The sequence below is a fragment of the Pelodiscus sinensis genome, chromosome 11 (genome assembly GCF_052426305.1).
Source record: "Pelodiscus sinensis isolate ZL-2025 chromosome 11, ASM5242630v1, whole genome shotgun sequence".
Classification (NCBI taxonomy): domain Eukaryota; kingdom Metazoa; phylum Chordata; order Testudines; family Trionychidae; genus Pelodiscus; species Pelodiscus sinensis.
The window spans coordinates 10347547-10353546 of NC_143062.1; the positions used below are offsets into that span (position 1 = coordinate 10347547).

General features: G+C 46.8%; 1 long non-coding RNA gene across 2 annotated transcripts in view; it reads left to right on the forward strand.

Moving 5' to 3' along the window:
- LOC112546519 (uncharacterized) overlaps positions 1 to 5738 on the forward strand; it is an 81016-nt gene extending 75278 nt beyond the window's left edge. Inside the window, exons 3-4 of one of the 2 annotated variants that reach the window (XR_012906531.2) lie at positions 2260 to 2443; positions 3052 to 5738. This is a non-coding gene — a long non-coding RNA (uncharacterized LOC112546519). The remainder of the gene's footprint in view (positions 1 to 2259; positions 2444 to 3051) is intronic. The other variant, XR_012906533.2, reaches the window with a different exon arrangement.
- The last annotated feature ends 262 nt before the right edge of the window (positions 5739 to 6000 follow it).

Sequence of the window (6000 nt, forward strand, 5' to 3'; positions counted from 1 at the left end):
CCTCTGTTTGTGGAAGGCTGTAGATGGATGGCACGAGACAAATGGCTTGGTCGTTGTCTTCGGTCCATCCCCTCCAGGGTACCTAGTGTGGGCCGCTGTCGGCAGACAGGCTACTGAGCTAGATGGACCTTTGGTCTGACCCAGTATGGCCATTCTTATGTTCTTATGTTCTAAGCTCAGGGCTCAGGGTCGGGGGTCTCAGTGGACCACCTTGATTTTCATGCAAACCTGCTCCTGGGTGGCCGGCAGCTCTCCTGCCCTAGACGGCCACTTTCCTGTGACTAGTGCGGAGATCGTGGATGAGGTCCACGTTCTCTGCACTAGACCAGGTGGGTGCCCACCCGTTGCGGCCCAGGGCAGGCTCCTAGGAGCCGCCAGCCTGGTCCCGGGAAGAGGCGGAGGGCTGGGGGGCATCGGGTGGCTGGCTCATGCCGTGCCAGGTGCAAGGTCTGCTGGCTGGGTGCTGGGAGGTTTTCACCTGGCACGGGCACCGTAGCCAGCCCGTGCCCCTTTAAGGGCTCCGGGACCGGGAGGGGGCAGAAGAGTTTCCCTGGCTTGGCCCAGAGTGGCCACCAGGGCAAGCTGGGAAGGGCTAGCCTCCCACTAGTTCGAATTAAGTGGCTACACAGCCCTTAATTCAAACTAGGCGTTAGTCCTCGTAGAATGAGGTTTACCTAGTTCGAATTAAGCGCTCCACTAGTCCGAATTAAGTTCGCTTATGAAAGTTAATTCGAACTAATGGCTGTTAGTTCGAATTAACTTTGTAGTGTAGACATACCCTAACAGACCAAAATTTCCTTAGCCTTGAGTCAATACATGTTTCCGTGTTTTGCTTTGGGATGGACATTGGCATAATACTTAGTAGTGCATCTCATAAACTAGAAACAATAGCTGAGGACATTGCTAATAAGACCAAGATGCAGTGGCAGAGAAAACCTGAAATATCAGCGTTAAGTGTTTCACCGCTTGTCAAAGCTGAGAGGAGAGAAGAGTAATGGTGATATTAAGAAGTTTCTCACAGTTTCCTGTGCATGACATCTGATTTTTGTGGCCACTAGTGGTACTTGGCAGATACCAGGTGCACACTGGGATTTTGCTAGGTGCCTGACTCCCATTGACACTAATGGGAATTAGGTGTCACAGTGCTTTTGAAAATCCTTCCAAGCCCACAGCTAGCTGCGTCTTTAGCCTCCGAACTACCTTTAGAAATCTGGCCCTTGGACCTAGATTCACAAAGAGACTTGGCATGTAAGCCTCATTCTAGGCACCTCTGTGACCTAGAAAATCCCCACTCTGCTGCCCCCTGATTCTGTGGGAGTTTCCTAAACACCAGTGTTTCTGCCTGTGGGCACCACTTGTTGCTGCCTTGCTATCGGTGGCTGGATGCCTTGTCTCCTGCCTGAGCTGCAGTGTGATCTGTGAACTGGGGGAAGATGAGTGAAGGAGCCCCTACTTCACATGCGGGACCGGATCCAGGAGGCACGCTGAGGGCACCTGCCAGATTGGGTCCTCTTCAAAATCCCTCTAGAGGAGAAGGTGGGGATGTGACTTTTTTTTTCATCCAGTGGTTAGAGTGTTCACTTGGGATGCTGGAGACCCTGGTTCAATTCCCCATCCTCTGCCAGAAAGGGAGAAGGGATTTGAACAAGGGTCTCCTAGCACACAGGAGAGTGCTGTGAACTCTGAGCTAGGGAACTTCCGATGGGGGGTTCCCAGTGAGCAGTGCCCGGAGGGGCAGGTGCGTAGGCACCTAGGGAAGTGATAGGGGAAACACTACACGTGGAGTGCGTTCAGGTGCTTCTGGGATTAAATGGCAGCTGACAGGAGTTTGTGGTCACCTAAAAATGGGAGTTAGGCTACTAGCCCCCACTAAGCTCCTTTGGCCGATCTGAGCCTTAAGCCAGACTCGGAAGACAAGTCTGAGGCATCAGCACAGATCATGGAGAGCATCTGCTATTCCCCCTGGCCAGCCATGTGCAAAGGGCCCAGAGAAGCATGTGTGATCAGCGATTGTCATTTATTCAGGACTGCAGGCTGATTAGCACCACGAGGCCCTCACCACATGGAAGCTTCTAACCCGTAATGCATCAGATATGTCAGTTCATCATCACATTTTGCACATCTGCGCAATCTACTGTGAGTGGCGTCTCATTTAGGGTGCCTGTATTTTTGTGGGGTGGGGCCTATGTTTTTGGCTGGAGCCTGGGAAAGTTTCATTACCTCCCCCTGCCTCTCCATTTGTGCCTTACATTCCCATAGGACTAGAACCAAGCAATTGGGACTGGACCCAGCTGCGGTGAGACCCAATGGCATGCAATGTAGCAACCCACCGGGCACGTGAAAGGAGGACCACAGGCTGTTGGAGGGAAGCATTTGGAGGAGGCACCAGGAAGTCAGTCTGTGTGCACATGGCTGGAACACAAGCTGTAGTTGCAGCTTCTCGGTAAGTAGTTTTTCCTGATAAACAGCCAATTCAGTTTTTCAAACCTAGAGTCCTTGGCTACGTCTAGACTGGCATGATTTTCCACAAATGCTTTTAATGGAAAAGTTTTTCTGTTAAAAGCATTTGCGGAAAAGAACGTCTAGATTGACATGGATGCTTTTGCGCAAAAGCACTTTTTGCGGAAAAGCGTCCATGCCAATTTAGACATGGTTTTGCACAAGAAAGCCCCAATCGCCATTTTCGCCATCGGGGCTTTTTTGTGCAAAACAGTGCTGAGCTGCGTACACTGGCCCTCTTGAGCAAATACATTTGCGCAAGAGGGCTTTTTCCCGAATGGGAGTATCATAGTATTTGCGAAAGAACACTGACAATCTTACATCAGATCATCAGTGTTCTTGCGCAAATTCAAGTGGCCAGTGTAGATAGCTGGTAAGTTTTTCCGCAAAAGCACCTGCTTTTGTGGAAAAACTTGCCAATCTAGACGCAGCCCTATTGTGTTAATACCCAGCATCTGGTGCATAAAATACACACATTGCTCTGCCTTTATTGTCACGTTTTATTTGCTCTCTTTTCTGTGCCTGCCTTTTTCTCCCCCCTTTTGACTGGAGGAAGATAAAATCCAGACAACACCTGACATCTGGCATCTGAAGGAATCTGAATGTGGATCTACACCAGCCACCCAGCTCCAAGAACGTGAAAGGGGGGAAAAATGATTTTGGTGTTTGTGAGGCAATGTACAGGTTGGGCCATTGATCTGACTGAAATCCTGCTTCTTTAGGAGGTTCTTCAATGGATCCGTAATTTAGGGAACGGGCTTTGAAAGCCCTTTTGTGTCACGCACAAGAGGGAGGACAGGGCTGAGAGGGTTCCCAGTGTCTTCTGCAGAGTACTGAGTGCAATAATTTCAAGCTATTAATGTAGCTCATCTTCCCTCCCTCCAAAAATGCACTGAGCCCCGTGGGGTCTTGATGCCTGAGAGTGAAAGGCTGATCACCCTGGCTAAAGGTGGTCGCTGCATAGTCCCCGCCCCCGACACTCAAAGCTTGGTCCACCCTAGAGCTAGGTGGGAAATTAAAAACAAAACGAATCAATGTCTTTGAAAAGCATCACAACATTAATTAACACTGCCTGGAAGCTGCTCAAGAGCCGTTTGCATCCGAAGACCTTTTAAGACAATCTTGCACTGCAGGGTATAAGCCAACCATTAACTAACTGAGGGTGTGTCTAGACTACAGGGTTTTGTCGACAAAAGTGGACTTTTGTCGACAAAACTATACCTGCGTCTACACTACCGCCGTGTTCTGTCGACATAACGTCGACAGAACTCAGCAGTTTTGTCGACGCTAGTAAACCTCATTTCACGAGGCATAACGCCTTCTGTCGACAGAGTTCTGTCGACAGAAAGCATTATTGCATGTAAACTGTCCTTGCGTCTACACTGCCATGTCGACAAAGCAGCTTGCTTTGTCGACAGAACTGAATGTAGCGTAGATGCTCTTTGTCGACAGAAGCTTTGTCGACAGTATCTGTCGACAAAACTTCTGTCGACAAAACCCTGTAGTCTAGACGTACCCTGAAAGAGGTTAGGAGAACATCCTATCAACTCTTTTACCTGCTCATAGTCATCTGGTCCTGTCCATTTGTCATATACAGAATACCAGTGTAGAGGGGCCAATGGGGTTTTCTGACTTGGCAATTCTTCTGCTCCTAAAAATGCCTAAAAGAAGAAACCATTAGAGCATATTGACGTTCCACAAAAGAAATGATTGATTCTTGCAGGGTCGGGTCAGGCTTACACAAAGATATGAAACAGTAGAAAACAGAATTACTTAGCAATTAGCGTCTCTCCCTCAAAAGGTTAATTGCCTCCGCTCGATTACTTCAGTGAATTAGGCTGGGTTTTTGTTTACATTTATTTGACACAGGAAATGTAGTCATGGCCTTTCTTTGTCTTCATCTGCTCTATTCATGGGTAAGAGGAAATGGCTTTGTAAATGCTATGTAAAAGGACTGCAGTGATTTAATTAACTAATTACGAATTTAAGATCTCAAAATAGTATTGGAATAGATATGTCAATTTTAATAAATATATCTATTGATTTAAATCAATTCTTCCTTAATTATTGATTTCTTGTATGCTATGACTTCGGACAGTCTGGTGTTTAGGAGAGCAAGAATGGTCTTGCAGTCATGGCTATTCACGGGGACTCAGGAGATTCTGGTTAAATACCCAACAGCTCTGCCACAGATGCTGGGTGTGACCTAGCCAAATCACTTAGCCCCCAGGTCAGGGAACAACATTAAGCATGCACTCGAGTGGCAATGTGAATAGTTTTGTGGACCTCAATGGAGCTACTTGTGCATGTAAAATTCGGTATGGGCTTCAGTGCTGAGTTGAACCAGATCCTGAATTTCTCTGCACCTCCGTTCCCCACATGTAAAGTAGGAATAATCATCTCCTATCCATTCTCTGTCTTGTCTATATTATTCCCAAACGCCTTGGTCAGAGAGTTATTAGCTTTGATCACAGGTGCCCAATAATGCTAGAAAATGCAGCCTCTGCAACAAGATTGAACCACAACAAAACATTAGTGCACTCAGGCATCAGTGGTAACAGGGAAGTGACAGGATAACTGGACAACCCTGGGATCTAAAGAATTGCTCTCGCCTTAGATGGGTTTAAAGGCCCTGATAAAGCCAAAGAAATGAAAACAGTAACCCAGCCTAGAAAAGAAAATGATTGTGAGGCTGGAGGAAAACAAATAAGATTCCATGCTTGGTTGCAAGGACTTTCAGATGGCTCCAAGCAAAGCTTACTGGCTCCTCTACAGAGCCCTGCAAACCCGTGGACATCTGCAGCTATGGACAGAGATATCCGCAGCTCATTTTTGTGGATATGGATGCAGATGCGGACACACATTTTGTATCCGCGTAGGGCTCTACTCATCTCAGCCATCATCAGGATGCAAAGCAATCCCTGGGGATTAATGAACCCCTGGGAGGAGCTGAGGCAGTAATCTGTTGATTCTCAATTGGTGTGATCACAAGGCTACTGATGTGTGTGTATCGTTTTATGGATTTGGCATTTTTGGAGGATCCTCTCCCATTATATTCAGAAAATCCTGCTTGAACTCATCATCGAATCTATCCTACTTTGCTGTGTAGGAGATGGAATGCTACTGTCAACCACAACCTTGTTCTCATAACAGATCATGTGCCTACCAAAGTCTTAATATAGAAAATGTCGAGAAAAAAGTCCACTCTGGGTATAAGAGATTGTGGGAACTGTGTTATCAGCTGCTAATAAATTGACTGCCTTGCCAGATTATGGTATAATGTTGAACAATTATTTCAGGGGCAGTGTTGAGTACTTGGGGAGAGCTATGTCAATAATGAAGTTTTCAGTTCCAACAAAGTGGCAATTCCAACAAAGCTGGAAACAAAATTGTTTCCCGTCAAACAGAACTGAAAAATAGTCACATTATTTGGCAAATTGAAAAGCTGAGAAAAATGCTGCTTTGGGCGGAACGAAACATTGGGTCCAACCCAAAACTTTA